This window comes from Ahaetulla prasina, chromosome 2 (assembly GCF_028640845.1).
Source record: "Ahaetulla prasina isolate Xishuangbanna chromosome 2, ASM2864084v1, whole genome shotgun sequence".
Taxonomy (NCBI): domain Eukaryota; kingdom Metazoa; phylum Chordata; class Lepidosauria; order Squamata; family Colubridae; genus Ahaetulla; species Ahaetulla prasina.
In genome coordinates this window covers 159,876,760-159,889,332 of record NC_080540.1, presented here as the reverse complement: position 1 = coordinate 159,889,332, position 12,573 = coordinate 159,876,760, and the positions used below count along the sequence as shown (strand labels likewise).

Here is a 12,573-nt window from a genome sequence, read left to right as displayed (position 1 = left end):
GGGTTTGAACTGATTGGGTGGGAGCTTGGCTGTGCTCTGATTGGATGGGGGTTTTTTTGTGCTCTGATTGGATGGGGGGGTGTCCTGTTTGGGTGGGGGCTTGGTTGTGCTCAGATTAGTCTGAGTTGCAGGGGGATTTGAGCTGGTGAGCTGCATTGCTTTGGCTTTGGCTTTCCTCACATAAGTGTGCTTTGCTCACATAAGAACAAAGCCAAAGCCCGAAGATGATGAGTGAGATCTCATCGAAACGTTGCCTAAATACTTCCAAACTTACATGGGAAAAGACCCGAACATACCAAAACCTGCATACATATACCCATGAAAACCTATGAAAACAAATATATATATATGCATATACTTATACGTACACACAGTGGTGGGATTCAGCCAGTTCGCACCACTTTGGGAGAACCAGTTGTTAACTTTCTGAGCAGTTTGGTGAACTGGTTGTTTGGAAGAAATCATTAAAGCAGAGAAGCGGTTGTTAAATTATTTGAATCCCACCACTGCATACACATGTGTGTGTTTGTGAGTCTTGACTTTGTTTCTTATCGCATCTCACACACACAAACACCCACATTTGCATTTAAAACACATCAGTGAAGATCGCTGATGAGAAATGCATCCATTAAAGCATATGTATATATCGTTTGTGTGTGTGCACGTACCATCTATGTTCCCCTTTAGTCAAAAGGCTAGATATGCCTGAAACAAACAAGCCTGTGCATTCTTCATCCATTGGCATTTTTTTCTTCATCCCTTTTCCCAGCTTTTTAAAATAAGTTTTTAAGGCTAGGGAAGGTGACCTCAGTATTTTACAGTAATTTTAATACTATTATCAGTCTGTAGGTGTTCTCCCCCGCCATCATCTCATTTTTATGCTCCACTTTTACTCTAACCATGCTATGTTTTTTCTCTCCTAATAAAGTAGCAGAGTGGTATGTAATTAAATATGACAGCAAGGTTTACCATCTTTTCTCAACCCTTCCCAGCTCCATTTAAATCTGCTTTGATTTTTTTTAAAAGAAAGAAACAATAGGCTTGTCAGTGAATTGTGAGCAGTTGGAGAGCAATGTAATTTAAGAAGCGTTGCCTTCATCTCTTACCGCGTGACATCTCCTTTCTTCCCAACCTCTGTCTCCAGCCTGTGTAGATGCTGCCAACTGTAGCAAATTACCAGTGTAAGCCCATAAATGTCTATTCAGTTCACTAAACTCTCTGGGACTTGCTCCGATGTAATGTATTGCAAATGAACATTGTTTGAGCAGAAGCAAAAAGCAGAAAGGGGCTGGATCACCAATTGGAACCTTTCTCCTTGGTTGCAGAATTCTTCGGCATCAATTTGGATTCGAGTAATTGCCTGCCATGAAATTCGCCAGTTCCCGAGTGAAATTGTACACTCCATTTTCCTCTTTCTCCTTTTTGAAGTAGCATATGAGAAAAGGTAGAGTTAGGGAATTGATAGTGTGATGGTGTGATGGTGTGAAATGGAATATGTTTTATGTTATATTTTAAATTATGTTTGTTAGTTACAATACCTGGTATTCTGTTCTGGGAAGTCTCGGGGGGGGGGGAAGGGGAAGATTATAAATTGATTGATTGCCATTGTACAGGAATAATGGTAGAATTAAACAAGTTGGAATGGTGTAAAGTCAGGACTGCTCGGTAACCACTCCCGAAGGGAAAGGGTAAGGAAAGAGGAGTAAAGAAGGAAGAAAGTAGGTAGGTAGGTAGGAAAGAAGGGAGGGAGAAGAAAGGATAGGAGGAGAAGGGGAAGATAGAGGGTTAGAAAGGATGGTAGTGAGAAGTGGGAAAGAGGAGGGGAAGTAGGAAAGTGAGGAGAAGGATGGTGGGGAAAGTCAAAGAAGGATGAGAAGGGTAGAAAGGATTAAGGGAGGGAGTGGTGGTCGAGCAGCCTTGATTGAGCATAATTTGAGTATAGGATCGATTGTTGGATAAGTGATTGTATTGTATACTGGTCAAATTGTGGGAATTATTATGGAAAATTTAAAAAAAAATTGCCCTGGAAAAAGAAAAGGTAGAGTTAAACAGAAGCACGCTGCAGCAGCTGGCTACTCTAAATGGAGTATATAGAAATGCATGAAGCCAAAGTGCATCCCATGGGAACAAATTGTTAAGCCAAGGTCTCTTTCATACTGCAGCTTACAACTTCTTCATTCTTAAACTGTTTGGGAATGAAACCTGGTTACACGTTCCCTTTTCAGATTCCACCTGCTTCCTCCTCTTTGACCCCTGGGATGATATTGTGTTCTGTTCATGTATTTAGTACAACCTCTGATCCGTGGATCCCCTATAACCGTGATGGCGAACCTATGGCACGCGTGCCACAGGTGGCACGTGGAGCCATATCTGTGGGCATGTGAGCGTTGCCTTAGCAAAGCTCCAGCGCGCATGTGCGCACCGGCCAGCTGATTTTCGGGCCTTCTGGGCCCACTGGAAGTCAGGAAACAGTCTGTTTCCTGCCTCCAGAGGGCCACTGGGTGGGTAGGGAAGGCCGTTTTCACCCTCCCCAGGCTCCTAGAAAGCCTCTGGAGCGTGGGGAGAGCAAAAAACGGGCCTACGAGGCCATCACATGCCAAACACAGGGGGAGCAGAGGGGGGGGTCACGTGCACATGCGTGGGGGGGTGGGGCATATTATTATTATTATTATTTATTAAATTTTTATACCGCCCTTCTCCCGAAGGACTCAGGGCGGTTTACAGCCATTAATAAAACAACAGAGATATACACATAAAACCATAAATTAAAAAACTTATTACAAATGGCCGAATTAAAACATTAAAAATAAAACCCCGAATTTATAAAATATTAAAACATTAAAACTAATTAAAATCCTATTAAAATCCTATGCCAGTCTGGCGCAAACAAACAAATAGGTCTTCAGCTCGCGGCGGAAAGTCCGAAGGTCTGGCAGTTGCCGGAGTCCAGGGGGAAGTTCGTTCCAAAGGGTGTGAGCCCCCACAGAGAAGGCCCTCCCCCTGGGGGCTGCCAGCCGACATTGCTTGGCAGACGGCACCCTAAGGAGTCCCTCTCTGTGCGAGCGTACAGGTCGGTGGGAGGTATTCAGTAACAGCAGGCGGTCCCGTAAGTACCCTGGCCCTAAGCCATGGAGCACTTTAAAGGTAGTCACCAACACCTTGAAGTGCACCCGAAAGACCACAGGTAGCCAGTGCAGACTGCGCAGGAGAGGTGTTACATGGGAGCAACGTGAGGCTCCCACTATCACCCGCGCAGCTGCATTCTGAACCAATTGGAGCCTCCGGGTGCTCTTCAAGGGGAGCCCCATGTAGAGAGCATTACAGTAGTCCAAGCGAGAGGTAACCAGAGCATGAGTGACCGTGCATAAGGCATCCCGGTCAAGGAAGGGGCGCAACTGGCGGACCAGGCGAACCTGGTAAATTGAATTATGGGTGTGGCACGCACGCCCCACCTCCCGCACTCCCCTCACTTTTGGCATGCAATAGCAAAAAGGTTAGCTATCGCTGCCCTATAACAATAACAGAGATAGAATAGAATTTTTATTGGCCAAGTGTGATTGGACACACAAGGATTTCCTAGAAATCTTCTAATCCAACCCCCTGCTCAGGCAGGAGATCCTATTCATTTCAGACCAATGGTTGTCCAATTTCTTAAAAACGTCCAGTGTTGGAACATTCACAATATCTGGAGGCAAGTTGTTCCACTGATTAATTGTTCTAACTGTCAGGCAATTTCTCCTTAGTTCTGGAAATCTCTCCTTATTTCTCTTAGTCACTATTCCAGTGATCCCTATTCCACTGAAAGACCTTTTATATAGCAATAGTACTTAGCAATAGCACTTGGACTTATATACCGCTTCGCAGTTCTTTACAGCCCTGTCTAAGCGGTTTACAGAGTCAGCATATTGCCCCCAACAATCTGGGTCTTCATTTTATCGACCTTGGAAGGATGGAAGGCTGAGCCTCCTTTTATTGATATTTGACACTTCTCATTCACTAGTGCAGCAGTTTTCCAGCTCTATTTACTGGCAGTGGCGGCGATAGCAGCAACGGGAGAGGAGCGGATGGTTTTGCGCACTCACCTGCCGCTTGCGCAAATGAAGTTTTGGGAGATCGCCCACCGCTTGTGCACCCCAGTTCCCAATGGGCCGTGGACTGATACCGGTTCGCTCACCGGGGATTGGTAATCCCTGCACTAGTGGATAGGTCTGAAAGAAACAGAAAGAAAGAAAATATTGCAAATGCACTAGAGGTGGGTTTCAGCAGGTTCTGACCAGTTCTGAAGAACCGGTAGCAGAAATTTTGAGTAGCTCTGAGAACCAGTAGTAAAAATTCTGACTGGCCCCACCCCCATCTATTCTCTGCCTCCTGAGTCCCAGTTGTTTGGGAGGAAGTGGGGTGGGAATGGAGATTTTATAGTATCCTTCCCCTGGAGTGGGGAGGGAATGGAAATTTTACAGTATCCTTCCCCCGCCATGCCCACCAAGCCACACCCACAGACCCAGTAGTAAAAAAATTTGAAACCCACCACTGCAATGCATCATCTTGTTGTCATTTAGAATGGAAGGAGAAATTGACAATGCTCTTGTCAATTACACTGCATAAACAAGGCCCAAGCAGTTCCATATTCTTATAAAAGAAAAAGAAAAAAGTACTTCCACTCTGCCCCTTCCCATGAATCTAGTGGTAAGCTTATCATCACAAAAAGAAAGAAAAAAGAAAGAAAGAAAGAAAGAAAAGGTCCGACATTTTATTGATGCATCAATCAGTATGTTGGAGGGGCAGGGAGACGTTCATTTTGAAGTTGGCCAGGCAGCCCAGAATAAAATGGCTGAGGAAGACAGCAACAGAGCAACCGATAACTGAAAAGGGAGGATCATTTCTGCCACAGCACAAAGTTAGCCAATTGGGAGGAAGGAATTTGCCTACAACAAAATGAAGTGCAGGAAGCAAACAGTGGCGATTACAGTTTCCAAGCTGGCACAAGTTTTAAAAAAATGCTGCGTTCAAGACCTAGCAGGAAAAGTGAATAAAAACTGCCTTCCTGATAGGCTGGGGATGTCAACGTATTTTCCCACTCTTTAAAAATGATGAATGTCCTGTACTTGTGCCGGTCGTTGGGCTCAACCCCAGGAAGAACGTCATTCTATTTGAATCAATGTGTAAAGAATATTGTCTATGTATATATTGTTCTCATATGTTTTATCTGCAGTCCTGCAGAGGAGGACAGGCTGATAACTCCCTTTGTCCTATAATGCACATGCAGAAAATACAATTGCGAGATGCCTTATCATATCAAGCAATCAGGTATCCAAGTCTACAGCTTGAATCTATTGGCTACGTTCATTTGCCTATGGGTCACTGAACCATGGTTTATTCAGATATAATCATCTTGCTCCACAGACAGTACTTAGGAAATTTGTGGTTTAACACTGTTACGAACACAGCCGCAGGGAAAGAGAAGGCTACCATATATGGGATGCAACAGTCTGGACAACAAAATTAAAAATAATAAAATGTTTTCTTTGCTACCATCTAGAGGGCATCTGGATATCTGCACACCATATATAATAGCCATAGCTGAATTGGCTAATTTTCAAGTGAATACGTGTTCTAAATAAAGAAGGAACAAAATCTTGTTGCTTAACAAAAATAAAGTTAAATACATCTATTAGGAATTTGCAGAAAATATTAGGTGGACACACAGAGTGTAGTTCTGACATAAACTAGTCACCATTTTTGCCTAGAACAGCAGAGAGAAAGAGAGAGAGAGAGGAAATTCAAATTACTCCATTAATAACTTCAGTGGCCTGATTCTGTGACCCTTAAGTGACTCTTGCAGGAATTCCTAAGGATAAGATTGAGTCACAGGGAAGTCAGACTGAGATGTGGCACCATGTAGATTATGGTCTGTTTATGTCTGGGAATGCCCTTTGTTCAAAGCCATGGTCTAGTAAGGAAAAGGCGGGCAGGATTTCTCAAGTCGTATTTTAAGCCTTTTGAATTCTTTGGAAAGGAAATTTGATAAGCAGAAGTGCAGATTCCTGAACTCCATGCCTGCCATGAACTAAGATAACTGGAGGAGGTTCCCGACTGGGACACCAAACGTCAAATCCTGGTTCTGTGGGCTGGCCTGGAGCCCAGATAAGAAGGTATCTAATGGGGTAGAGAGATGATTCTCCACGTCCATGTCGCCTCTCCTCTTGGTTTTTAGTTTCTTATATAATCCTCATATGTTTAATCATCTTGCATTATCTTTTATACCTTTTGATCATATTGTAAGGAGCACAGAGTTGCTGTAACAGTGAGATGGTCAGCATATAAATTCAATAAATAAAAATAAAAGCAAGCCTCTCGGTTGTTGTTTTTTTCATTAGAGCAAATATTCACAGATTATCTATCTTTCTTTTTCTTTTTTTGTCAGAAGGCTGGTGGAATCTCAAGAAGGTTTTCTTAGAAACCGTAACTCTCTTCTAATAAGCAAAGATATCTCCGGGTTTTTAAAAGCCCTCAGAAAACAAAGAGTTCTCTATCTCTAGGAAGGGACTTCCTTCCTTTCAGGAAATATGCGAGAGCCAATTTGTACTTCTACAACTCAGAAACCCAGAGCTATCTTCTCAAGTTGGTCCTTGAACAACAGGAAGGACAAAGGGATTTAGGAAGAAGGGGCAATTAGAGAGCACCCTGATGCTATGTACTTTGGATAATTCCACCACTTGGATGGAAACTAATAATTGCGCAAGCTTCCGGTTTGATTGAGAATCCTTTTGGAGAAAATCCAAAAATGGCTATGTTTTGATTTTATACTTTAGTTGGAACACAAGGGGAATTACATAAAGCAACTATAAACAAGAAATTGGTATAAAGCCAGCAAACAATGTAGCCAGGAGAATGGCGACATCTGCTGGATAAAATAAAAGAATGCGTTGGTAAACTTGGTGTCTGACCTCAACTAAGGGAACTGCGTGTGCCAGAGGTACCAGATCTTGGTTTGTTGCCCCAAAACCAAGATTCTTCAGGATTAGCAAATTGTCATGGATGAAAAGCCAATTCAAGAAAAATCATGTCTGTTTTGGCTGAGATGGCGAAGATATCAGCCTTTTTGAAAGACAATACGCAAGAAAGATACTTAAAGGAATGGAAAAAATGGATTGACTATATTCAACGTAGATATCAGACTAAGAGTTATCAGACTGTTTTTGAATGATTATGATGTATTATTTTTGATTGTTTTCGGGGGAAGTTAGGAATTGATGATTGTAGGGGTATAATTAAGTTGGGATGAAATTTTTTTAGCATATGTTTGTTTTATTTTTAACTATACCTTGTGTTCGTTCCGGGAAGTCGGGGGGGGGGGTTGTGAAGGGAGGGAGGGAGGGGGAAAAAAATTTGTAAAACTTTTTGAATTAAAAAAAAAGAAAAAAAAAAAGAAAAATCATGTCTGTTCAAAGCAGCGGCCCACAACCTTTTGGGCACCAGGGACCGATTCTGTGGAGAGAGGTTTTTCTGCAGACCGGAAGGGGCATGGTTTCACACCAGTGGTGGGTTTCAAATTTTTTTAATACTGGTTCTGTGAGCATGGCTTAGTGGGCACGGCGTGGCTTGGTGGGCGTGGCTTTGGCATGGCAGGAGAAGGATTCTGTAAAATCTCCATTCCATCCTCAATCCAGGGGAAGGTTACTGCAAAATCTCCATTTCCTCCCGATCAGCTGGGACTTGGGAGGCAGAGGATAGATGGGAGCGGGGCCAGTCAGAATTTTTACTACTGGTTCTCCGAACTACTCAAAATTTCCACTACCGGTTCTCCAGAACTGGTCAGAACCTGCTGAAACCCACCTCTGTTCCACACGCTGCCTGCATCTCACAGATGGGGTTTTGCTTGTTTGCGTGGCCTGGTTTTTGCCACATCACTGCCTGGTGCAAATCCACAGACTGGGGGTTGGGGACCCCTGTGTTAAAACACAAGCACAGATAGATGCAAGGCACCTGGGGGAAATCATTAAAGCAAGGGGATGTGAAAAATAGAAAGCACAATTTATTTATTCCAGAAGATGCTATAACATTCTTTAGTTTCATAGACAAAGTATACCATTTTAAACTATTTATAGAGCGGAGAAAACAAAATTGAAATTAAAAAATATACTTGTCTTAATTATACTTTAATTACTGGGACATGATAGCTATTCCCATTTTTGTTGAACATGATATAATTTCTGTGTAAAATGTAAAGTGGTCAAAGGCGGGAACTTTCAAGCACATTATTTTTTACCAATTATTTTCCAATATTTTTATGATTGTTTATGCACCTATTAATCTAATTATTAATAAATTACAGAATAAAAATTTACAGAATAAAATAAATCAATAAAATTAATCTTAAGATTGACCTAAAACAGTCTATTCCAGGGGTGTCAAATTCACAGCATCATGGCAACATCATGTGATGTATCGGCACTTTTCTCCCCTTCACTAAACCGGGCATGGGCGTGGCCAGTGTATGACGCATTCGGCCCATGGGCCGGGTTTGACAGCCCTGGTCTATTCTCTTATGTACATAAAATGAAAGGATGTGTTGGCCTAGAGCTGCTTTCTCAAATATTGCCACATCAATTTTGTGTGCATTCTGTTAAACTAGCTAGGGACAAAGAAACTCACAAGCATTTTTGAAAATGCTATGTCTATATTGGTAATTGTACTTTTTTAATTGCACCTTCCACTCCCCATTTTTCATCTTCCACCAGTAAAATAAGATGATTCCTATAATATTAATTACTAAGATTCATTTATTTATATATTAGATGTTACAGAAATTATTACTGAAGAAATTAAATATTCAGATTAGAGCCAGATACAGTCGGCATCAATACTATGTAATATGCATTCCATTGCTTTTGTTTCTTCTCAGTACAGTATATCATCCTGGAGAAACTCTATGTGGTCACTATGAGTTGAATGTAATCCATTCATTCAATCAGTTCTCAACACAACTTAAACCTGGATCTAGAACTTTATCTTCAGTGAAATGGATATTATTTTTTAAAGTGCTGATTTATTTAAGAGAGCTATGGGACTGAGACCATAAAATATTTGGATTATAATACTGTAAGTCTAATTATAGAGGGAAGCGTGCAGTGGGGTACCTCAAGGTTCGGTCTTGGGCCGAGTACTGTTGAAATACTCTAGACAAGGGTTACCAGGGGAACTTAACAAATTTGCTGATGACACCAAGCTGGGAAGAATTGCTAACAGTTTGGAAGGTAGGCTCAAGATTCAGAAGGATCTTGACAGACTTGAGCATTGGGCCCTAGCCAGTGGTGGGTTTCAAATTTTTTTTACTACCGGTTCTGTGGGTGTGGCTTGGTGGGCGTGGCATAGCGTGGCTTGGTGGGTATGGCTTGGTGGGTGTGGCAGGGGAAGGATACTATAAAATCTCCATTCCCTCCCCACTCCAGGGGAAGGATACTGTAAAATCCACATATCATCCCCATCAGCTAGGACTTGAGAGGCAGAGAATAGATGGGGGCGAGGCCACTCAGAATGTTTACTACTGGTAAAAAAAACCCACCTCTGGCCCTAGCCCTTGGCCCCTTAAAAGAGTGCAGAGAAGAACAACAAGGATAATAAAGGTTCTGCAGGATATATCGTACAATGAATGGTTAAAGGAACTAGGTACGTTCAGCCTAATGAAGAGGATTAGGGGAAACATACTAGCTATCTTCTGATACTTGAGGGATTGTCACAGAGAAGGGGTCAATCTATTCTCCAAAGCATCTGAGGGCAGGGCAAGGAGTAATGAGTGGAAGCTCCTCAAAGAGAAATCCAACCTGGAACTAATGAGGAATTTTCTGACAATGAGAACAATTAATCTATGGAATAGTTTGCATCCTGGAATTGTGGGTGTTCCATTGCTGAAAGTTTTAAGAAAAAATTGGACAACCATTTGTCCGGGATGCTATAAGATCTGCCTTGGACAGGGGATTGGACTAGTCCAGGGGTCTGCAAACTTGGCTCTTTTAAGACTTATGGACTTCAACTCCCAGATTTCCTCAGCCAGCTTTGCTTAAAGTCTTAAAAGAGCCAAATTTGCAGACCCGTGGACTAGGCAATCTCAGAGGTCCCTTCCAACTCTGAATCTGTTCTATTCTAATTGAATTGCTTCCTTTTCCTGTTCTTTTAAGAATCTTAAAGCGGTGAAAAGATAACTCAACATCCGCCTTTCTTTAAACTAGAAAAAGTCACAGTCAAAGAAACCCTAGATTCAAAGGAATCTTTCTTCCCACCTTTGTTCTGAGAACACAAACGCTTCAGACAGATCCACGCAACAGTATGCTAAATGACAGTATAGCGTTGTCCCAAAGGTGCTTTTTCAAGAGGCAACTGGATTTTGTGGTTTTTCTTTGATGACGTTTCGCTTCTCGTCCAGGAAGCTTCTTCAGCTCTGAGTTCACCTTTCATGTCACAGCTGAAGAATCTTCTTAGATGGGAAGCAAAATGTCTTCAAAGAAAAAACCAGAAAGTCCAGTTGCCTCTTGAAAAAGTACCGTGGGGACAACCATGACCTGCATCCAGACAATTGCAGTCTAGATGTAGGCAGTTCTAGGCTGTTCTTTTAATTAATTCTTTCATAAGATCACCGATTAAAGCAGAAAACCTGATTAGCACCATAATCAGCCATCGCTTCCCTCCCTCCCTCCCTCCCTGTTTTCAATGAGTGATATTTCTCTACAGCACTTAAGTTAATCGATTTAAGTGCATTTATGGATGCCATTTTGTATTTTTGGTCTGGGTACTCAGACACAGGTGGCTCTCTGGGTTTATTTCCTGAATGAGTGATCTGAAACATTCCTTGAAATCTTTCTTGCCTTTTCCTTCCACCAACAAGGAAGGGGGAAATTAAGCTGGGAAGCTCACTAATAACATTGGGGTCTCTGCATCCCCAAATTATAGTACCGCCCATATTAGCTTCCTCTCTTTCTTCACCCAAGAATCAACTGAATTGTGATGTTACTGAGAGGGATGAATGGAACACCTGTCATTCAAATGCTCCTTTTTCTCACGATGTAACATGGCTTCTTCTAGGTTAGCAAAAGCAGCCAGGAATGATAGGAACACAAGAAAAGCCTGGAGGGGCAATCTTAAGATTCTCCAGAATTCCTTTGGCAACCTTAGTCTTAGATCTCCGGCTGGGAAGATCAACTTTTGTTACTGCATTAATTTACTACCTCTTGTAGGGTAATAGTGGATGTTGAAATCTAGTTCACAGGGAGGGTTGCTGGTGAAATGTAGGAACAACGGGTTGAATTCAGTCTCTGCAGAGTTTTGATGGCCTTTAAACCTGCAAAGGAGAAAGTGATGTGCAGAAGACATGAAAGCGAGAATTATCGACTTTGATCTGACGAGAAAGAAAGCCTTTGTCTTCTCGCGATGTAGCATCTTTCAGACATCCAAGTATAGGGACTGTGGTATACACCTCGTGTTCTGAGTTTATTCATTAAAATTTGAGACATGTTCTCCATGAAGTTTTATGTGCTTCAAGTTGAACTCCGCTCCTGCTAACTTCAATCTTTTGTTCTCTCCTCCTCTGCAAAAACAACAACAACAACAACAAAACACTACAGAAGTGATTTGTCCTTGACTCCTTCAACTTTTCTTTGGCTTTTTTGGGAAAATATATATATAAATTGTCATGTCCTGGAAAAAATCTATGTGATTGCTAGGAGTCAAAAACAACTTGATGGCACATAATTAATCTTTATCTTTCAAGTGGAATGGGCTGACTTGGGCTTTCCTTGTGGTCTCCTATTCTAATGCTAAGGAGTTCTGATTGCTTTAGCAAAGGCCCAAAGCAGCTCAGCCTGCTGCAACTCACTAAAGCAGGGGTGTCAAACTCGCATTGTCATGGCGTTGTCATGTGACGTATTGCGACCTTTTTTCCCCTTTGCTAAACCAGGCGTGGGCGTGGCCAGTGTGTGACTTATCCGGCCCGTGGGCTGTGAGTTTGACAACCCTGCACTAAGGCTATATTGTAGGGACCTGCATGCAATGTATCTCTGCTGTACAGTATGTTATATATATTGTACAATCTTAACTATGTTTTACTGGGGGAAAAATCACCCATGGCTGGTTATAGACAACCCAGTGTACTGCATAAACCAGCCTATTTGGCTTCACATAACACTAAGCCACAAAGAGCAATTCATATTTTTGCTTAATGTATTCTGAATCCAGCTACAGAAACTTGAATTCCCACTAGCTGCATGTAACCATCAGGTTTTTCTAATCTATTGTACCTGACAAGTCAAAATAATAATGGCTACCGATCACGCCTGTTTCATTCAGCTTCAAGGGAGTTAAAATGGATTTCCATTTTGAAATTCTGAGAAAAGAAAGTAAGAAAACAGTGCTAAGCAAACTGGTGTGGAAAATGGAAACATGTTGACTAGAAAAAAATAAGAAAAATCTTTCCTCAAGCTCCCATTTATAAAATCTGATCCTTACAGTTCTTGATTTCTAAATTTGATAGGCTGAATCCATCCTTCTATTACTACCATTCAAAAAAGCAAGTTGTGAGGG

At 41.9% G+C, this 12,573-nt stretch overlaps 1 long non-coding RNA gene across 1 annotated transcript; it reads right to left on the bottom strand.

The window, feature by feature from the left end:
• Positions 1–313: 313 nt before the first annotated feature.
• LOC131192332 (uncharacterized) lies at positions 314–4,712 on the bottom strand. The gene is made up of 3 exons (XR_009153713.1): positions 4,529–4,712; positions 4,083–4,208; positions 314–1,418 (listed from the first exon to the last, which is right to left on the bottom strand). It is a non-coding gene; the product is annotated as an uncharacterized LOC131192332 (long non-coding RNA).
• Between the last annotated feature and the right edge of the window lie 7,861 nt (positions 4,713–12,573).